The sequence below is a fragment of the Culex quinquefasciatus genome, chromosome 3, assembly GCF_015732765.1.
Source record: "Culex quinquefasciatus strain JHB chromosome 3, VPISU_Cqui_1.0_pri_paternal, whole genome shotgun sequence".
In the NCBI taxonomy this organism is placed as follows: Eukaryota; Metazoa; Arthropoda; class Insecta; order Diptera; family Culicidae; genus Culex; species Culex quinquefasciatus.
Window position 1 is genome coordinate 56,715,981 of NC_051863.1, and position 22,696 is coordinate 56,738,676.

The following is a 22,696-nucleotide window of genomic DNA, read 5'->3' on the forward strand; positions in this document are numbered from 1 at the left end:
CTGCACCACGCTGTAGGGGGTGCCACAATGGTCAATTCAATATTCTTAGACAATTTGATTGCTGCCCGGTACAACCAAGAATATCTAACAAAGTAAATTTCCACACTGTGCTCCAAGGCTGCGCCCCTACAGTCCCGTGGGGATTTGGGAGGGGATGTTTTTGTTGTTCACTAGTAGCAAAAGTGCAGGGAACCCATGCGACTTTTAAAAGTGAACGGAATATTTTTGGGAGGTTTGGAATGGGGGCTAGAGGAATTTCATCGGGCCGATGAAAATGGTTGAATGCGTAATGTATTACATGATTTGGATGTTTGTAAGTGTAAATGTTAGTCTTTAGTGTATTATCTAATAAGCATCAGGTCTGAACAGAAAAAATCTGACAAAAAATCTGACAAAAAATCTGGAAAAAATCTGGCAAGCCAATTTTCTCAAATTAAAAAGCAATGTTTTGTCCAAAAACAGTGTATTTTCACTCTTTATACATTATAGATTCACAAACTAAACAAAATACATCAACAAAATAATGTGCGGAAGAAAAAGAAAATTATTTTTTTTCAAATTGGCACTCAAAAAATCTGGCAACCTGGCACCCCTGGCTCACACGATAATCTCAAATCTTGTAATTTTGGCAGCACACAAAACTTGATGTTTGTTTTTGAACAAAAATTACCTCTCGAAAAATCAAACTTTATTTTTTTTAAGAGCAATTCCATGCCAAATAGGGAATCGGTTGTACCCGACCCTCTTCGATTTCAATGAAACTTTGTAAACATGTTATCCTACGCTTATATAAGCCATTTTTATGTATATGGAGCCAGTTCCACACGATAATGACATTTGAGAAGGGCGTAAGTGTTTTAAATATTTTTGTAATTCGGAATATAAATATTTCTGTATCTCGAAGCCGTTGCATCGTATCAAGAAGTGTATTTTGTATTTTTTTAGGTGTGATGCTCCATCCTGCATTTTTCGTAAGTCTTTTTGTTACATCTTAGGCTATCTTTACAAAAATTTTGAACGCAAAAAAATTGTGGGCTCCCCCTCAAATTTGACTTTTAAACTTAAAAATCAAAAAACTCATAAAAGTTGAGTGTTTTTTTCTTTCAGTGTATTTTTATCGAAAAGCCCGTCAAATTTCCTACAAGTTTGTCTTTTACCACTTTTTGATACGATGCAACGGCTTCGAGATACAGAAATATTTACACGGGTCCCCCACAGACCGTTATTATGAAGAAAAAATTTCCACCCAAACCAATGATTGGACATGGTTTCTGGGACCATTCTGCACCTCTGGGCCAAGTTTCAAAATATTTGCCGGCAGAAATTTCGAATACGGTCAGTTTTAGTATTTTTAGTTGAAATTAAGGGGAAATCCCATGTAAAATGCATAGGAAAACTTCAAAGTTTCAATGCTTAAACTCTGAAACGTTACTGATCATGGTTTTAAATTGTACTTACATGTAGCAAAATGATATAAAACGATTTACGGAACTAACTTAGCCGGATTAAGCCGTAGTTAAGTGACTTAAGTACATTATTTACAAGTTTATATCTAAATATTTTTTAAATCTCCTACATTAGGCAATTTTAAGTCTAGGAAGACTAGATTGCATAAAAATAATTAAAATGGGGTGACTTTGAGCCAAGGGGTGACATTGTACCAAATTTTACGTTTGTTTAATAACTAAATAGCTTAACAACAAGCTCGATAAGCTTGAATTATAAGGATTACTCGTTGCAAATATTGTTGTCCTCTCCCACAATTTTGAAAAATTCCATAAAAAGTTAAATAAAAACCTAGCCTGACAAGAGTTTTAAGACACAAACTACATTGAAAACTTAAATCGTCCTTCATATGTAAATATTTATAAGTTCAATAACCTATACATATCAGACTATACTATTTTCACATTTTCTTAAGATATGTCGGGATTGTTAAAATAGTGGATGAGTGGTTGTGTTTTCACATGAGACAGGAGTAGGTTTTGTTTTAACTAAATATATTATCAGTAAAAGTACTTGCTGATCAATAATAAGTTTTGATGAATTTCATTGATGATCAAACTGTATCAACAATACATTAATCAATTATAAAATACAGTTTTTGTGATGATTACCTGCAATTTTGCAAAATCATAATTAGTTTGAGATATTAATCCTGTGGGAAGTTGTGCCATTAAACTTTTGCTAATTATAATCATTATACAGGGCAACAAAAATGTTTGAGCTAAATTACAGCTGAAATACTCACTGCATTTCATTCAAATTTCTAAACGTTTTAAAACAAAACAATGTGATTTTTGATTACAAACTTGACACGTCACATAATTGTTTTTCTTTTATTTATATTCAGAACGAATCGATTCAGAACTGGAACATGTGCGCAGCATTTTAAATCTGTCACTTATAGGTGATTTAAAGTCAATAGGCCTATTCAAACATATTAATTTGCGATCTGCGAAGCAATATCATCAAATTATTTTTGGGTTTGGGAACATAAATAGACCAAATTAAGCAGTCTACAAACAAATATTGACATAAACTTAATGCTTATCAAAACAATCTTTTGTACATTGTCACCCCTTGGCTCAAAGTCACCCCATTTTAATTATTTTTATGCAATCTAGTCTTCCTAGACTTAAAATTGCCTAATGTAGGAGATTTAAAAATATTTAGATATAAACTTGTAAATAATGTACTTAAGTCACTTAACTACGGCTTAATCCGGCTAAGTCAGTTCCGTAAATCGTTTTATATCATTTTGCTACATGTAAGTACAATTTAAAACCATGATCAGTAACGTTTCAGAGTTTAAGCATTGAAACTTTGAAGTTTTCCTATGCATTTTACATGTGATTTCCCTTAATTTCAACTAAAAATACTAAAACTGACCGTATTCGAAATTTCTGCCGGCAAATATTTTGAAACTTGGCCTAGAGGTGCAGAATGGTCCCAGAAACCATGTCCAATCATTGGTTTGGGTGGAAATTTTTTCTTCATAATAACGGTCTGTGGGGGACCCGTGATTTATATTCCGAATTACAAAAATATTTAAAACACTTACGCCCTTCTCAAATGTCATTATCGTGTGGAACTGGCTCCATATACATAAAAATGGCTCATATAAGCGTAGGATAACATGTCTACAAAGTTTCATTGAAACCGGAGAGGTTCGGGTACAACCGATTCCCTATTTGGCATGGAATTGCTCGTCATTTCTTTAGGGAGTGTATCAAAAATGTTTAAAATCAAGTTTGAATATTCTCGTTTTCAATAAAAGCATTCGCTTTGAGACATCATTTTAGCGCAAAATCAACTATGTTGTCAAAATTGATTAAAATTTGCCCATAGTTTTATAGAGGAATTTGATAAAATACTGTAATTAGAAATATGACTCTCAAGTCTTTTTTATGAATTATGAAAAAATTAAACACTTGAATGAAGAAGTTGTTGTGACTTCATTCGTTTTCTAAATATCTAAGTATCATCATCCGCGGGGAATTGGACCTCATGTTTTTGCATTGATACTACGCAATATTTGGATATTTTTTGAAGGTTTCGAATAGACAAAAAAAAATAGTGCATCGTTTTCCATTTTTCAAGATTTTAAGTGCTCTTAGGGAGCGCTCTTTTATTACGTAACGCAGTTGGGTGGGAGGGGGGGTCGGAGGTCGTGTTACGCTCCATACATTTTTTTTAATTTGTATGGAAATTTTGTTATAAGGGTGGGGAGGAGGCCTAAAAATCCGATTTTTTTGCGTTACGTAATAAAAGAACGCTCCCTTCAAACTGCCGAATCAACCCGATTCAGTTGATGGTTATGACGAAAAAAAGGGATAAAAACACTTTTTGCGATACAGCTTCAAGAAAATTTTAAATATGTTTAAACGTTCCCACGCAAGTTAAATATGGTTATCAATGCCGGAAATGTTTTCCCTTCGAAACTTTGAAATATATTTGCAACGGCCCAACTTCAGATGGGAGATAATTCTTCAAAAATAATTAATTTTTCAAACGAAAAAATGAAGGGGTTTTACTCACCATAAAGAATTATACTAAAAAAAGAAAAACACACACATTCACCCCAAAAATCCCCCTAACTAAATAACATAATATCTTTCCCCAGAGACCACGCGTCCGATATCGTCTTTTACCAAAATCTGCTCAATTTTGGCATGGAAGTTGTTTTTTGCCCAAAAAACAAAAAAGTTTTGGTGATAAATGGTCCAGAACCCGCGCTTCCCTTTTTTAGGTTTTTGAACACTTATTTTTAAATGATTTTTCCTAAGATATAATTTAACAGAAGTCAACTTTTTGGTAAGCCAATTTTGGACGTAAAATCCAATGATGTACTCAAAATTTACGAACAGTTTTGCCAGATATAAAAATTTTGCGTTTGAGGGTTTAAATGTATTTTTACCACTTGGACCAGCACTTACGGAAAAACAGACATTTTCTTTCAATTGCTTATAGCTCGTTCTTAGCTGTGGATTGGTTAAAAACATTTTTTTCTGGTACAATTATCTCTAATTTTGTGCACTTCTCAATGCTCGATGAATCAGCTCTAATTTGGACCAAAGCCTCAAAATATCAGATATGATTTTATCAGATATCAGATATATTTTTTGTCGGGGCACCTCATCGATAATATAGTTTATTATGTATTTGTTCAATGAATTTTAACTTAACAGCTGACTTAATCCGCCTATGTGGTTTGTGCTTTCCATACCAAAAATAAGTCCAATGAAAGATCCGTACATATTTTTGATAAATTTCTATAACTCTTTGAATACCACGTGATCAGGAAATTAGAAAAACAGGACCATCTACATACCACGTGCCTTCGCCTCTCCCCATTGTGGACAATACCCAAGCAACATTTTAGGTTTTAAGTAGGCCATAAAAGCCTATTTAGGCCGTATCAGGGTTTTCACACGGAGAAAAAAGAGTTCCCAAAATCGTGAACAAGCGTTCATGAAAATGGGAACCACGAACAAAGTGTTCAAATTTCATGGTACGTTTTTCAAAATCGTACCATGGCATTTGAACACTTTGTTCGAGGTTCCCATTTTCGTGAACGCTTGTTCACGATTTTGGGAACTCTTTTTTATCCGTGCAGAACCATGATAAAACCTGTAAGTTTAAAAATGTTACTAGGGTAGCTTCGCTAGAAATGAACCTTGGGCAATTGTTCCGGCCTAGACAAGTCTATCACCCAGTCAAATCAATCCGAATTCTGAAACGAAATCTAATTAGAATCGTACACAAATTCCGTTTCAAACGCAACAACCGGTTCGTACACAGATTCGTTGAGAAAGTTTTTCGATTACTCATTTATTCAGTAGCGTTATTCCATTACGACTTTTTTGATACTCAAATAAGAGTAAGTCATCGCTCAAATATTCAAGTTATCACAGTTTTAATGAAAAAAGTTTAAAAAAATAAAGAGTTAAATGTTTTATTCACATTTTCCCTTATAATTTTCGAAAGAGTGAGGTAGACAACAAGCCAACTAAGAGTCAGTATACACGGAGAAAAAAGAGTTCCCAAAATCGTGAACAAGCGTTCATGAAAATGAGAACCACGAACAAAGTGTTCAAATCCCATGGTACGATTTCCAAAAACGTACCATGGGATTTGAACACTTTGTTCGTGGTTCTCTTTTTCATGATCGCTTGTTCACGATTTTGGGAACTCTTTTTTCTCCGTGTAGGTCTGATAAAATAAGAAAAACATGCTCAGCAAAGAACATAATTCTAACAGATGAGATGAGCAATGCCTCAAACTGTCAACCCTGCCAAAGATACTCATCCAGCTTATCTTCTAACCCAGCGTCTTCCTCCCACTCATGCCTCCCTGTGAAAAGGATCTCCTGATGGCAGAGGAAATTTTTTCGAGGGCTTCTGAGCTACCAACCGTCCAACGGACCGGTAACAATGTGCTTCCCACCCTCGCGAATCGGGTTCTAGGGTTCCCTCGTCAGACGGTGAACGAAAAAGCAATAATGCTGTTTCTTATTCGCTCTTTATCATTTTTTTGTGTGCGCTCTCTGACCTCCCCCACATTATGTGTGTGGTTGTGTGTCGGTTGTTATCATCATAAGCTTTTTTATTGCAGCTCATCTTTCAGACCTCTGCTGGGAAACCGACGAGACGAGTTAGGGGAAAAGCACCTATTTCAAAAGTTCATCATCAGTACTTGATGAATGACAGCTTCCAAAATCGTTTCTGTACTATAAAAGGACGTCCAAAATAAAATAAAAATGTATTTCAGCAATACACTCACGCCCTGATGGTTTGACAGTAACTGACAGTAACTGTCAAACGAACAGGGTCCCTTTTTAGTTTGATACCCCTTTTACACGGAGTTCACGCACACTACCAAACTTTTGTTTTGATAGTGTGCGTGAGTGCCGTGTAAAAAGTGACAGTTCGTCACTCTTTAGTTTGACTTTGTCAAACCAACGGGGTACAAACTGAAAAGTGACCAGCCACCGGGGGTTTAGTGTATATCGTTTTGATAGTGAAGAATGCAAAAAAAAAAAGTTGTTTCCCCCTACGTTAGACATGACTTGTCCCTCTCCCTTCGCCACAGAATACATCTATCTCTCCCGGGCAAGGGATGTTGATGGGTCAAGCACTATTCCGCAAATATTATATACACTCTCAGAAAGTGATGCTTTCAACAGGTTAGGACGTGTTATGGTACATAATGCGGCGATAGAATTTTGATGCACATGAATTTCAATGTCAGCTTATGTCCCCCGAAAGAAAGATTTACTATCGTACGTGTGTTATCCCTTTTTTCTTCATCTTAGGTCACCGAAGGAATTTCGTCCTATCTTGGGGGGAGATAACTGATGATGTCATTTCGGTGCCGCACTTTTAAAAGTCAGAATGATTACGATTTGGAGATAGACCATTATCACTGCTTTTCAGAATAGGCTTGTTCTAGTTGATTTACAAAAAACGCACTCCGTCAAATATCGTGATTATAGTTATTTATTCTACATGTTAAAAAAAAAACAAAGATCAGCACGAGTTGTATCCAACGAGGTTTACCGAGTTAGATAAATACCACGAGTGCTGTCAAAATCAAGTGTTGCATTTTATGTTATACAATAATGTCATTAAATAAAAAAATATCCACAAAAAAATGCTTCTCACTATTTATTATCAATTATTGCCAACAAACCATTCAGATCAAAATTGTAAGTCGATAAATTCTAGCGACAACCTGCACAACAGATCATAAATCGCCGTAATCTGCCCAATTCAATTTGGCCAAATTGCGAAATTCAATTTTCCCGATACGTAACTGTTTCCAGCGCCCAAAAACTTGTTCATGTGTTCACATGTGTACTCCAATTTCAAAGCTCGCAGCAAACGGCGGCCTGCAAATGATACAGGTCAAACCTGAACCAGAAATTATGACTTGTGCCACTTGTGTCCGAACGCTCGGTGTATTCTGTGCCACTCGATGTTCTGGACCCTAGAACCGGTTCAGGGTTTTGATGAAAGTGAAGAAGAGTCCCGAAATTCGCTCTGGATGAAAACCGGTTTTTCTGTGAGGTTAGAATCTCGCGGCGAGGTAAAAACGACGAACCTTCGCGGCCAAATGATTATGCTGGAGGTTTTCGCGCAAATTTGCAGGAAGAGGGCGGAGAAAGGAATTTTGTAGCGCTGACCTTAACATTGACGAGGTGTTTCAACGCGGACTGCCGGAGTAATGAGGGGAAGATGCTTCAATTAGGTGCTTACAGGAATGTGTTTGTTGGCAACATCAGAAACAATCAACAGCCCAGTAAAATAGGCCTTGTTTTAGCACGGTTGTGCTATCATTGTTGGTACAAGGCAGTTAACCACGGTATCTGACCGATGCAATTAGCACAAGTTCAAAACGCACGACGACCTTACGGTACAGTGTAATGCTTTCATCGGAAGCAATTCGATGACACGTGTACTCGTTATCGTTATCGGTACCTCTCCGGGCTGCAGTATATTCCAATCGTGTAAAACATGAGTTTGAAGTTTATGGGAAAATCGAACGACCTCTTACATTTGAGTAATATTGTTGTTATACCGCAGTGTTGCTGCCATTCGCGATTATGGTTAACGTTGGATAGTTGCGAGGAAAAAAAATAATTGAACTTAAGATACAACTTAATTAAAAGCTTTTACCGCCGTACAAAAAAATATGAATGAATAAAGACAGCAGATTTAATAAATTTTGTATAGGGATGAGAAAATGTAAGCACAGAGCGTCACGAGATTTTGACTAGATTCCAAATATCATTTTTTTATATGAATTAAAAACAAAATGTGGTAAATTTCATTAAATTAGAAGACTCTACGAAGTTATTCAATATAACACCTCTGTTAAAAATTTTAAATTTTCCTTGAGAACGATCTAATACAGACCAGACTCTATAAGCCAAAGCAGTCATCAATGTTTTCCTTTCTTCGGATTATTGAGCCTCGAATTTGTTATGTTTGTTTAGGTCAAGGTTCTCTGGTATCAATACCAAATTTTGGTATTTCTGGACCCTTTAAAATTTGTCTTAAGGATTATACATGAGCAAAATGTGGTATCATACCAATTTAAGGTATTGTTTTGATATTGCAAAATTGCAGAATTTGTCAATGGTCGAACACCACATTTTGGTATTATTTTGGTATTACAGTATTTTATCAAATTCCTCTGAAACTATGGGAAATTTTTGGCCAATTTTTACAAAATAATTAATTTTGCGCTAAAATGATGTCTCGAAGTGAATGCCTTCATTGAAACGTAAATTTCAAACTTGATTTTAAACATTTTTGATATACCCCCTAAAGAAATGACTTGAAATTGTGGAAAATTTTCTAAGTCAGGGTGCCACATTTTGGTATTATTTTGGTATTGAAGGGTTTCATCAAATTCCTCTGAAACTATGGGAAATTTTTTATAAACTTTGACGAGATAATTAATTTTGCGCTAAAATTACTTGAAACTCAAAAATGTTAAAGCTGATTTTAATTTTTTTATTTACACACAATTTATTTTTTTAAATCGTTGAAATTTCTCTGAGTCGGGATAACCAAATACTTTGAAAAACGAGTCCATCGACAGATTATTGAATTTGGCTGAATTTCAATCCAGTTTCATTTTAATAACACTTATTTTTCAATCTTTTTATTTTTCAGAAGCTTCAAAAACTTCAAGCACAGGCCGTTCATCAATGACAAATGCACTAACTGCAACTGGTACACCAAAAAATGGCATGAAAATACCAAATTTTGGTATTACTTGTGCAAAAAAACAGCGACCAAAATGTGCCCTTGGTTGTTGATGGTAAAATACCATGAATCATACTAAAATCATGTATGTGGAAGACCACAGGAATACCAAAATCTGATTTTCCAAGTGTGCGGGAATACCTTAAAAAACCATGGCAATACCATGTTTTGGTATTCAAGCAATGTTCAAAAATCCAGAAGACCTCAACTTGGTATTGAAATGGTTTTATTTTTACCTTTGGAATAACATGATTTGGTATTGTTGTGCCCTTCCACATACAAGACTTTGGCATGATTTTATGGTATTTTACCATCTATTAATGAGCAGCCAAGGGCACATTTTGGTCCCTGTTATTTGCCCAAGTAATAGCAAAATTTGGTATTCCCGTGTTATTTACCCCTGCTCGGGTCGTGGCCCTGCGGGAATGATCTAATTTTCTGAAGCATTAACGGGCCAGATATAATGTCTGATAATAGTTGAAAAATAAAGAAATGAACAAACAAGTGTTGCAAATAAAAATCATTTATAATGATTTGAGGAAAAAAAATACAAAACAGCATTCAAAAATGTGTTTATTTAATTTATTTTAATGTTTTACTGTTGAGAATAGTATTGTAATTGTTTGTGTCGATTGCAATTAAGGTGAAGCCGTTGATCATTTTCGAAGAAAATTGATCATCACTATAAAATATTCTGTATGAAATTCAATTTAACGAATTTCAACACCAAAAGGAATCAGCATGTGCTGGTTGTTGCCTTCTTGAAGCCACTGAAAGAATTTTTGATCTAAATCAATTGTGCTTCAAAATTTATAAAATTTTGTGGCACAGTCATTGACGTCCTAGTTGGCAATCATTGATTAATGACGATTTCCATAGCTTTACAAGGAATGGGATAATCGTTACCAAAAGGAATCAGCATGTGTAGGGCACTATTCTAAACAACTTGTTGAAGGAATTTTGTCAAAATATTGAAAGCGACGCAAAATTTATATCTTTGAACGAAAAATCATGACAATGATGGAAGTCTTCACGTTAAAAGCTCTTTTAATTTTTAACTTTAAAAAGGTTCCAATTTCTTCAGTCGTTGCATTATTTTTAGTTTAGCAGAAAAATATAAAAATATGGATAAGGCATGGTACAGTTTATTTAAACGAAATTTGGATAAATATCTCCTTTACAAAAAAAATACTTTTTGCGTTGCTATGCAAATATTTCACAACATATTTAAAATGATTGCAAACACAAAAAATATACCAGTGGATGTAAATATTTATTAAATAGTTTTCAATTCCCAATTCCTCTGATTTTTTACAACTATTAAAGTTTATTAAAAAATATTTTTTTGTCTCTGATTTTTTGAATTATATTTAAACAATTTTTAATCTCTGCCATAGAAAGTTATAGTTTTTACTTTATTGCTGCTTCTATCTTCGTTAATAAAATATTTCATCAAGAAAAATTCGTCAGAAAAATCACAAAAAATAAGTATTTGCAGCGATCTTTATTTTCAGTTATTAATTTGTTAAGCTTTTTGAAATTAATTTTTCAAGCATGCTTTTTAGCAAGGTTTATCAAGGAAAAGTTTTTTTTGAAAAAAAAACATCATAATTTTTTGCTTGCCCTTTAATTCAAATATCAATTTTATTCCAGTTCCTCAAAAAGATGAATTACAATTTGAAGTGGTTCAGATTTTTTCTTTTAGCAGGATGACTTCAGAAAAAATGTAGGGAACAGCATTATGTGCAACTTTGCTAAAGGGCACAAAGCCCTTAAGTAAAAAACTTTACCCTGATAAACCTTGTTATAAAAAGCTTAAATTAAGTTAAGATCAAATTTTCAAATGGGAAGTTTTTAGAACCATTTTTGTGATTTGGGTTAAGGTGATTATGAAAAGATGAGTTTTTTTTTTATTTATCAGCTCAGGCTTATGTCGTAGCGAATTGGTGTCTTCTAGATATTTGTAGAGCTTTTCAAAATACACAGTTGTCTTCTAAGAGAACAAAAATCTGACATTTTAAACGAAAGCTGTAGCCAAAATACGCCATTTTGAAACGTGAATAACTTAAAAAGGTGGTGAAGTTTGTCCTCGCTCTTGGAAGTATCGAAAAGTACATATTCTAGAGTACATTTGCTGAAAATATCTCGGAAGTCTTTTTTGTAACTCATTTGAAACTCATTTCGATCAATCGTTTTTTGATAAAATTGACCAAAATTCGATTTTCCGGAATAAAAATATTAATTTTGACAAGCTCTACTATTGTTTAGAAGGGCTCAAAAATGTACACATAAACCTAGATGTGGTAAAAGAAGAAACAAATTTTAAATGAAATGTTTCAGAAATTAATTGTAATAATTTTGTTGTTCAACCTTTTTCGATCTATCCCCCCCTTGGCTAATTTTCAAGAACTTTATTCCCCTTACATTTTTCAAATAATTCATGTTTGTAGAAAGTGTTAGTTCAACATAGCATAATGCTTTAAGGAAAAAAAAAATACAAATCCTTGAAGTTTTTTTCTTCAACATTTTTCGTAACTTTCATGCAAACGTAATTAATTAAATTCCTCTTGGTAAATTTTTAATTCGGAATTTAGCAAAATTTTACAGAAATCAATCTAAATATTTTATTTCCAAAAATTTAAAAAAAAAACGGATAAGAAGTCAAATAGCTTTTTATTGTTTGAAAAATATAATTAGAAAACAATTTTTTGAAGGTTTTATTGATGCTTGAAAAGATTACAAAATTTAAAAAAATGTAAACAAATAATATTCTCAATAAATCGAAGACACTAAAATTCTTACAAATATTGGTTACATGTGTTGCTAAGGTAAAGTATTACAATTAAAATTAATAGTAAAGGGAAGGTAATGCATCGTCACAGGCTGGACCTTATCAACGAAACCTTAGGAAAGCGACCTATGGAATGTTAAAAACTGACACTGAATCCGCTTTGTGAATGCTTGCCTTGATACCCATCAGGAAACAGGTAATTTTTTTTAGGATACTGGACAACTTTGTCTAAAATATCAATTTTAATAAAACTTTCATAATGGAAAATTATTTATAAAACTTGAATAACATATATGTAAAATTTTAGAAAATAAATAAAGGCCGAATTATGACGGTGAATGAAATTTTGAAACAAAATATAATCCCTCCTCAGCATCCACCGTCGGCATCTGGCCGAAAACCCCCCTTTTTAACCATAAACCCGTAAACCGCAGATCCCTGGCCAAAATCACCGACGACGACCAAAACAAAAATACCTGCCATAAAAAGCTAGAAAAAAAAAAAGTCAGAAAAAAACCTCCCAAACCCCAGAATGACGTTGTAATACTTACACGGCTTTGTTCTCGTGGTGCGACGGCTGGGGGCGAGATCTCAATCGACCGGAACGCGACGGCTGGGGACGATGTCACTTCATTTTTGTCCTTCTGGTTCGGGCGGTTACAACGATTAGGCGCTTTGGCAGAAAAAAAAGAGTTTTCCTTTCCCTCTAGCTTGTTGCTGTATTTGCGCGCTTCCTACTGTTGCTTCTTCCGTTTTGTTCTGTTTTCCGGGAAATCGAGAGGGAAAAGGGAATTTGAAAAACGTGCGACGGCGGCAAACGATTTCCACGTCAAAACGAATGACTGTTTTAGGATCAAAAATAATCAAATAACTTTTATGGATTTTTTCGATGTTCGACTGACGACGATTGACGACTTGCACATTTTTTGTCATACAAAGGAGGAATTGCCAGTCCTTTTCTTAATCCTTATTTAGAAAGATAAAGAAAGATAAAGTTCAACTAATTTGCATTTCAAGACGAGTATTTTTTGCTCCTGCAAACCATATGGCATTCATAGTGTTTTAGGTACAGACGCTTTTATAATTATATACCAAATCAATCGTAAGAACATTAAATTGCCTAGGGGAAATTCTCGTATGTTTGGCAGGTTAAGCACTCGCTCCTAACTCCATCCAATTTGCTGATTTTCACTATTTAAACAACTAATTTTGCATAACTTTTGATAGAAACTTGCTTGCTCACTTCTCATTAAGCTATTTATCACTCGAGTTCAGTTGAAAACGCTTTTAATTAGCTTTAATTGAATGTCAAAGTTCTGACCTGCTAACATTAGAGGCACGCTGGAATTAGATGCTGTTCCCCTACTATGGTCGTTTTATATATTTTGTAAAGAGTGGTATAAAAATCCAAAATGAGAATGTTTGACCATAAAATTGATTAGAAATTGTAGAATCTGGCAAATTGTAATTTGGGTTTCATTGATATTGCATCAAATTCAATTTCATTGAAGATTAACTAAAATAGTCAATAAGTTTACTAGATTTGAGGCAATCTTCACTGAATCTCTTTTTTTGGTCAGCGGAATTGCTTTTTAACCGAAGAATCGCATAAAAATAGTGTATTTGCCCAATTAACCCTATTTTATGTTTAATAATCGTCACGAGGTTCTGTAATCAATGATACTCACGTCTATCGAACCAAATCTGATACTTCTTCAGAAAATGTGCTCTGCAACCTTTTTCAAACAATCTGATTGCCTCGAAAATGTTTTATAGTGCCATACATTGTAGAAGAATTAAAAACTTATTTTGGAAATATCATAGGTAATAGATAGCTTTTTAATGAAATATTCAAAGCTCATCTTGAGTTCAAGTAGGGGAACTATACCCTTTCTCAGCCTATTTCTATTATCGGCCTATCAGCACTTTGATCATGAATTACAGCTTATATAAAGTGTTTTTGACTGTTCCAAAGTAATAAATAGCTCAAATAAAAGTGAGCAAGCAACTCTCCATTGTTGAAACATCTGAAAATGTTGATTTAATAGCAGAAACGGCAAAAGTGATGAGAATTGGTTGAACGGCTTAGTGTGATTAAAATGGGTATATTTCCCCTAATAAAAGAGAGAGTACCCCCGCTGGTTGGTCACTTTTTCGTTTGACACTTTTTTTTAGTGTGCGTGAGCGCCGTGTAAAAAGTGACAGTTCGTCACTTTTTAGTTTGACTTTGACCAACCAACGGGGTACAAACTAAAAAAAAGTGTCAAACGAAAAAGTGACCAACCAGCGGGGGTACTCTCTCTTTTATTACTTGAACTCAATTCCATTCAATAGATAAAGTATTTATGATTATTAAAAGAAATTTGGATCATAAATAAAGTTATATCACAGCAGTTCCACGTCAGACAGGAAGAATCCATATCAAAAGTGCTCTAATTTGGCCCAAATTTGGCATAGGTGTTTCTTGGACAAAATAATTAGACCTGCATTTTTTTTTGTTCTCCGGGGTGCTTTTATCCGAAAAACGGTAATCAAAAAAAATGCGTTTTTCGTCATTCGGAACGGCTGAACCAATTTTAGGTCCTATGAATTTTGAAGGTATAGTCCTATGAATTTTGAAGGTGATAGCCGGGGTGACTTTGATAGGTTTGAGATTTTTTCGTCAAATGAATAGTACAAATTTAATACATATGAAATGCTATGGAATCATACTGACTATGGTAGAGAAATGTTCAAAATCCTTCAAGAAGAAGTTTTCATAAAATTTTGAAAAGTTTAAATAGTTAATTAACTATAATTAAGAAAATGTTGATGAATTTCAATTTAGCTTATTAACATAGTTCACAAAATATAAACATTGTTTTTTTTTTCTTGAAACCTATATTAGCAACCTTAGCAATGGTACATTTAACGTAAAAATAAAATTTGAACACCTTAAATCTGAAGGAAAACTATAATTATCAAAGTCATTCCGGAATTCAAAATATGAATTTTCAACGCAATTTTTTTTTAAAAGTACTATTGAAAAAACAAGGTCCATGCACTATACCTTGTGTGACCAGCCCCAGTACATGTTTTAAAAATTATAATTTTGAAAAAACCTTAACAACTGTAAAACATTTCAATAATAAATTGAAATCCTATCAATGTCACTCCGGTTTACGATATTTTTCGCGATTCCAAAAAGTGCGGTTATTCATTAACAGGACTCTGAGGAATGATTTTTTGAAAATAAAAGTCTTAATTTTTATTTTGTGAATCATTCCTCCGAATTAGATTTGATATGTAAACATAACTTTTTTTTCAAATCTGTTTTCAGGGCATTAAAATATACATTTTCATCTATCCATGCAATAAATTTGAACTCATTTGGTTGTGTCTTCGACGAGATATAGCTATTTTAAGTTTGCAATTTAAAAAAACGGGTGCCACGATATCTCAGCACTGCTTTGACCAAATTGGCTCAAAATTTTGGTGAAGACTCGTTAAACCGGTACTGTGTGCATGAAGAAGGCCGATTTAAAAAAAAAAAGATTTAAAAAAGATAAAAATATTTTTATATTTTTAATATAAAAAATCGTTAGTTTTTGATTTTGTATTTTTTTTAAAGCAAAATTTCCAAATTGGGCTTCGTCATGTATACGGGATATGTTTTGAGATTCTTCACCCGAAATTTCAGCCAATTTTGTCCATCTCATTCCGAGATATCGTGGCACCCATAAATCAATTCGGTGTTCAGAGAAAAACGCTCACAAAGTTTGACACTTCGCTTTCCGCATGGCAAAACTTTGAGCTTAAATCGTCTCCTACTCAGTTTAATCATGAAATATCATCATGAAATTTTCAGGAGTGTTTGAAATTATCATTTTAGTGGATTTAATAAATGATCTGTAACATGAAATTTTGTGATTTTCTTCATGTATGCAACCCCTTAAGGAGGGCGACTTAATTTTTTAAAGAACTTATTAGTTAACGACTAACTTACAGTTCAGTCATGGAACTTCCATAGGACCTTTTCTAATGTTCAGCTCGTTTTTTCGGACCTCAACATATTTTCGCTTAAAAGCCCTTTCTTTTGAAACGTGGCGCTCTCAAATTGGTTCAGCCGTTTCGGAGATATGGTTTTGTGGAAAATGTGATTTTTGCGAAGATCGACGAAAAACGCATTGTTTTGGACCACCCTGTTTCGGATAGGAGCACCCTTATCGCCAAACAAAAAAAAAAAAACACGAATCTAATTATTTTTGCCAGAAACTCCCATGTCAAGTTTGAGCCAAATTCGAACACTTCTAATTTGGATTCTTCCTGTTTGACGTGGAATGGTTGAAATTAATAAAAATCAACCCGAACTTACGATTAACTTTTGAATTAATTTTAAACGTCAGAGGATCTACTATAAAATATTTTCTAGAAAATATATAAAAAAAAGATTCAGGTTTCAAGAAGGGAACTGTTAAGCTAACGTACATACTTATCCCTCTTCTGCTCTGATTTCGACTCATTAAAAATGTGTAAAATGTGAACCTGATCAATATTCATCAAAAACTGATGAAAATTCATCATTTTCTGGGGTAAAATTAATCATTTTTTTGACACAAAATCTGTCCCCATTTCCTGATGAATATTACTATCATTTTTTTCTGTGTATGTGGGTTTTCCCAGCTTAATTTCGTTGATATGTATCAATGCAAATTATTGCCAAAAATCTCTTTGACCCGTTGTTGCTCCAACATACATATTCTCGTTTGTTTGGCAGGTTAAGGATTCGGGACTTTTGAAATTTAATTTATAGGATGAATCTTATCCTTATAGCTTTATTATTAGTACACAGAAAAAATAGTTGAATTTTGGAATGTTGAAAATTTGGTAAGTTGAATATTATCACTTTTTTTGAGGAATACCGTAAAACGAGGTGACTTTGATAGGTTTGCAATTTTTCCGCAAAATGAAAAGTACAATCAAAATACGTACGGAATGGTTTAGAATCATACTGACCGTGGTAGAGAAGTGTTCAAAGTACCTCAAAAAGAACATTTCATAAAATTTTGAAAAGTTTAAAAAGTTAGTTTACTACAGTTAAGAAAATGTTGATGAAAGTCATTATTTTAAACTTCTCAAAGTGTCATAATTTTCTCAATGAACATGATTTTGAATCGGAAAGCGGAATGCATTTTCGGATTCTTTGGAAAATTTTCCACTAGGAGAAGGTTAAATAAGTTTGTAAATAACAAATAATATGTGTTTTTGAAAAACAATTTAAAAAAATCTTCAGATTTATAGGCATTTTCAATAGAACAAATTTTATACAAAATGTGAAGACTTGTGATTCGTGCTTTGAATTCAGTATAAAAGGCAATATAAATCGCCAATTTTATAAACAAAACTAGTTTTAACAAATTGCAGACAAAATTCCGACTTTTTAACAATTTTACCTAAAATTTATGTGTATTTGGTTAAAAAGCTTATAAACTTAGTTAACTAATTATAAACATTGATTTTTTTTCTCAAAAACTATATCAGCTACTTTAGTGATGGTAAATTTAACGTACAAATAAAGTTTGAACATCTTAAATATGATTTTAACAAGAAAAACTACGACTATCAAAGTCACCCCGGAATTTAAGCTAAGAATTTTTAATTTAACTCTTTTTCTAAACACTATTGAAACAACTTTTTTTTCCAAAACAGTGTATGGACTTTGTGTGGCCTACCCCAGTACATGTTTTAAAAATAATAATCTTGATAAAAATTACCTGTTGGAAAATATTCAAAAAACAAATTGAAAACCTGTCAAAGTCACCCCGGTTTACGGTACTACATAAAAAAATGTGAACCTGATGAATATTCATCAAAAACTTATGAAAATTCATCATTTTCTGGAGTAAAATTAATAAATTATTTTGACACAAAATCTGTCACCATTTCCTGAATGAATAGCTTTTAAGATACTTTAATCGAAGCGATTATAAGCCAGTATTAGGTCCCCTTTTTTAAGAAGTTTTTCTTTTGAGCTCTTTTGATATAATTATAAATATCAAGAATATATAGTGTATAGAGAAATTATAAATCTAATGTTCGTTTTGATGTGGAAAAGACGTTCGGACGCTTTTCATTGAATGGGAAAAAACATCACTGCTTTCGGTTGAGTTGGTTGGCTAGTTAAGATGTGTGTTTTTGAAAATAAGGATTCAAGGTGTTTAAAATACTAAATGAACTAGTTTGTTATTTTCGCTGAGCACTAAGCTTCCCATGAAATTTCAAATAAACTGCACTCTGAAATGTCTACTCAAAGCAAGTAATATCCGCTTAATAGTGCCCGGAAACGGTCTATTTGTTCGAGCGCCGCACCACAAAATAGTTCCTGACCGACGTAGTCGTCTGGAGAGTCATATTAATCACTCGATTTTGGCGTGTGTAATCGTCCGCGTGTGTACCTTTCGTGTACACAACAACTCGCGCTCTCTATTGGACCGGCGGGACTCTTTATATAGCGCATATATTTCAAATTTATTGTGCACCCGCCCGGCACAATTCGCGTATATTGAATTTCGCGAAGCTTTGTAATCACCCACAAACACACACACAAACACTGGTTGCTTCCGTTCAGTTGCTGGTTTGCCCTTAAACGTTTTTTTTTCTTTTTTATGGGATATTTCAGCACAGTTTTACCTCTTCGGCTCACGTCACAGCTTGAACTGTTTGAGCCCCTCAACTTCAACCACGGGGTGGAGAAAAAATGAGAAAATCTCTTGGCCACTCCAAAAGGGGAAGAGAAAAGACACTTGAGAACCCCAAGCACACTCTGTACCAATATTTGGTTCTGTTTTTGTCTATATCTCACAGCACACCATCATCACTTTTGCCATCACTTGGAAAACCCCTAAACGCACCCTCCCACAGACACACTCACGAACCACCCTCTCTAGCACCCAAAAAGGTCTGCAAGAGTCCCTCACACTCACACAAAACCAGGCTGGTCCACCAGGTATCTTCCACTAGAAGCTGCCAGAGCCACAGCCTGTTCCGACGAGATCTGGTCTCGCACTGAACCAGACTCCGACCGAACTCTGCCAGAATCCTGTCAAGGAGCAAAATTCATCCCCTACCCACTGTAGCTTTCTCGCTCTAGCCAAACCTGGTGCCGTCCCGCTCGCCGAAGTCGGAAAATCCGAAGAAAATGCGTTGGCCACCGAAACGGGTCGTGAAAATTCATGAACCACAGTTCGTTTAACTGGACGGCAGGAATTCTTGGGAAGAAAAAGGAATCCTAAACTTCCCCCTAACCCCCCTTTTTAACGGACTTTATCCTTATCATGGGGGGGTTGTCGTCGTCGCGCGTGGAAAATGTCCTCCATCAGCACAGCGTCCAACAAGTGGTGGAGCCACTATTGTCCTGTGTTCCGGCATCCGGCTTGGTTGGTTAGGGGAGGAAACAGCCATGTGCGCATTCCAAGCAGGGACACGTTGAGTGGAACATTATCGCGGACATTGTGGTCACACATTATATGAGCGGGTAATGGGATTGCGATTATTGCGTTAGGAAAAACTGGTCACCAGTGGAATATTTAGTGTGTTTAAAACGCATTATTAGAGGATTTCCACGCAGAAAAATAGAAGAAACCAAAAGTGCTATATTTTTACGCAAGCTATGTTGCTTTCGCTTAGGAAATCCATGTTAAGTAAAAAATGTTTTTTTTACAAAACAAAAATCAACGAAAATGAATCGCTGTGAACGACCAGTGTCCATGGCTTTAAATTGTTCAATTTGCCTTTTTTTAAGCTAAACCGTTTGGCAAACTAATGTTGATTTACGCTGTTCTACAATTTGCTCATGAGTTGAAAATACACAGTCTTAGTTTCTTTATATTTACTTAGGCTAAAGCCGTGCATATATATTTTTTTAATTAGATCACATAAAATGTTGGATATCCAATTCAATTTGATGAATTGCCGCACCAAAATAAATCATTATGTGCTGATTGTAGCCATCTTGATGGAAGGAATTTTGACTCAAAATTTACATAATTTGATGAATCTTCCATAATGTATTGTTGAATTTTTCTTAGTTTTTGGCAAGCTTATGGTTAAAGTTATTATTTTTTTGGACATGAAATTATTTAATACACCGCTCTATCCCTTTCAAGCCTGATTTAAAAAAAACTATATTTTGGCTAATAATGGAAAAATGATTCTTATGAACATACGAAAATAATAGGCTAGTTGTGGAAGTTTTGATATTCGGATCATATATGACCCAATGGGCCCATAAGGCCTGAAAGAGACAAAGAACTCCTGCGCAATTGAACAATTTTATTTTTAAGATTAGCTAAAAATAACTTTGTTGAATTCATCAACTGAAAAAAAAATAATTGAAAAATATTGATGATAGAAGGAATCAAACTATTTATTAGTATACAGCAATTCCCCACGAAAACAGCATGATTCGAAAAAAATTCTGGGGGTTCCTTGGCCAAAATAATTAGACCCGTATTTTTTTGTTTGGCCATTAGGGTGACCTACGCCGTGTTAGGGTGGTTCAAAAAATGGCAATTTTCGTCAATTTTCGCAAAAACCACTTTTTTCAAAAAATTATATCTACGCGCCATTTCATCCGATGTTAGCTGTCCTAGATGCAAAAGAAAGGTGATTAGTTTGGCTATTTGGGCAAAATAGTAAAGAGTTTCAAAAATCTAGCTTAACATTTGAAAAGGTCGTATAAAAACTTAGAATGCTGTTTTGAAGGTCTCGGGACCAAAGGGCCTTTTTCAGAAAATATTTTTATCGGATTCCTCGGAAAATTTCACATAATATATCGAAAAATGGCGAAGTTATGTTTTCAATACTCTGAGATACGATTTTTTGAAAATAAAAACTGGGTTTTTCGACGCGCCACGCGCAAAAATGAGAAAATGACGAAAACAAGAAAAAATCGACTTTTTTCACTAAAGCTGCGATAACTTGAAAATTTCAGCGATGACATGTTAGGGTACCAAAAGTTGCGTATTTTTATTACGGAAATTTGGGTACCCTAACATGTATAGGTCATCACTGAAATTTTCAATTTATCGCAGTTTTAGTGAAAAAAGTCATTTTTTCCCGTTTTCGTCATTTTCACATTTTTGCGCGTGGCGCGTCGAAAACCCCAGTTTTAATTTTCAAAAAATCGTATCTCAGAGTATTGAAAACATAACTTCACCATTTTTCCGAGGAATTCGATAAAAATATTTTCTGAAAAAGGCCCTTTGGTCCCGAGACCTTCAAAACAGCATTCTTAGTTTTCATACGACCTTTTCAAATGTTAAGCTAGATTTTTGAAACTTTTTACTATTTTGCCCAAATAGCCAAACTAATCACCTTTCTTTTGCGTCTAGGCAGCTAACATCGGATGAAATGGCGCGTAGATATAATTTTTTGAAAAAAGTGGTTTTTGCGAAAATTGACGAAAATTGCCATTTTTTGAACCACCCTAACACGGCGTAGGTCACCCTAATGGCCAAACAAAAAATTACGGGTCTAATTATTTTGGCCCCCAGAAAAATATTGAGCCCGATCGGAGAACTTTTTTTTTAATCATGCTGTTTTCGCGGGGAATTGCTGTATATTAAAAATAACCAAAACTTTCGGAAAAATATGCACAAACCGAAATTATGTTTAAAAAACCTACTGTTTTTTTATAGAACTGCTCTCGATTAAACGATTAGAAATATCTTACAAATATTTTAGATAGAAACCCAAAATATGACCAAAAATCGATTTTTGCACTTTGGCTCAATTCTGAGGGCAGATTAAGATTCAACGGGCAAAACTACATGGAAAAACATATAATATAACTACTTGTTGGGACGGTGTGTAGTTTATGGACACGTCCTTATTGTGTAAATTCTGAAGAACAATACGAATGTGAACCTTTGTGACGAATAAAGATCTGACGATCACTCTCTTCTTCATCCAGCCACCGCCCTAGACGGTTGGTCTAAAGTGTAATGCAAGCTATTGTTTTATTTCTGCTGCTATCCGTTGGTCATCTGGGAACCTGCAATCAATCAACACAACGTACTATGGGTCCTACTGCTTTGCGCGATCACTACTGTTGAACAATTTTCGAATTTTTGTGGTTCCATACACTTTTCCCTTGATAATCAAATATTTTCAAATGAAGATAACTCGAGTTTAAAGAAAAATACAGTCATCCCACATACTCGGAACACCCACAAATTCGGAACACTTTTGTGGTAATTTGTCAATAGGATGCAAAATGCAACTTTTCTGTCGTCCCTGCTATTTTTAGGACCTTTATTTGGGCATTATCTTGCTTTTTCACTAGTAAACTTTTTGAACAAAAAACCTCATTTCAGGACTATTTTATCCAGAGCAGCAAAACACTGCCTCCAAATTGCCTGTCCCACAATTGTGGAACATCTGAATTTAATTGATATTTTCACAAAAAAAGTTATCAGACCATGTTTAAAACATCATTAAACTTTAGTTTTATTGGTTTCAGAGTGTGAAGTCATTTTTTTTAATATGTACTCCTGGAGAGAAAAAAAAGTTTGTTAACATCGTAAGAAAAAAGTGTTGCGAATTTGTAGATTTCAAGGGTCATATTTTCCTTAAAACTTGATATAAA

At 34.2% G+C, this 22,696-nt stretch overlaps 1 protein-coding gene across 4 annotated transcripts in view; it reads right to left on the reverse strand.

Annotated features, from left to right (window-relative positions):
* The window catches only part of LOC6039714 (synaptic vesicular amine transporter), an 88,426-nt gene extending 69,282 nt beyond the window's left edge, over positions 1-19,144 (reverse strand). For 2 of the 4 annotated variants that reach the window (XM_038262104.1, XM_038262100.1), the window contains exons 1-2: positions 19,032-19,144; positions 12,621-12,828 (exon numbers count right to left, since the gene is read on the reverse strand). The gene's annotated coding sequence lies outside the window, so the exon portion shown is untranslated. Of the gene's footprint in view, positions 1-12,620; positions 12,912-18,738; positions 18,923-19,031 lie in introns of those variants that run through there. The other 2 variants (XM_038262101.1, XM_038262102.1) reach the window with 2 other exon arrangements.
* Positions 19,145-22,696: the final 3,552 nt, after the last annotated feature.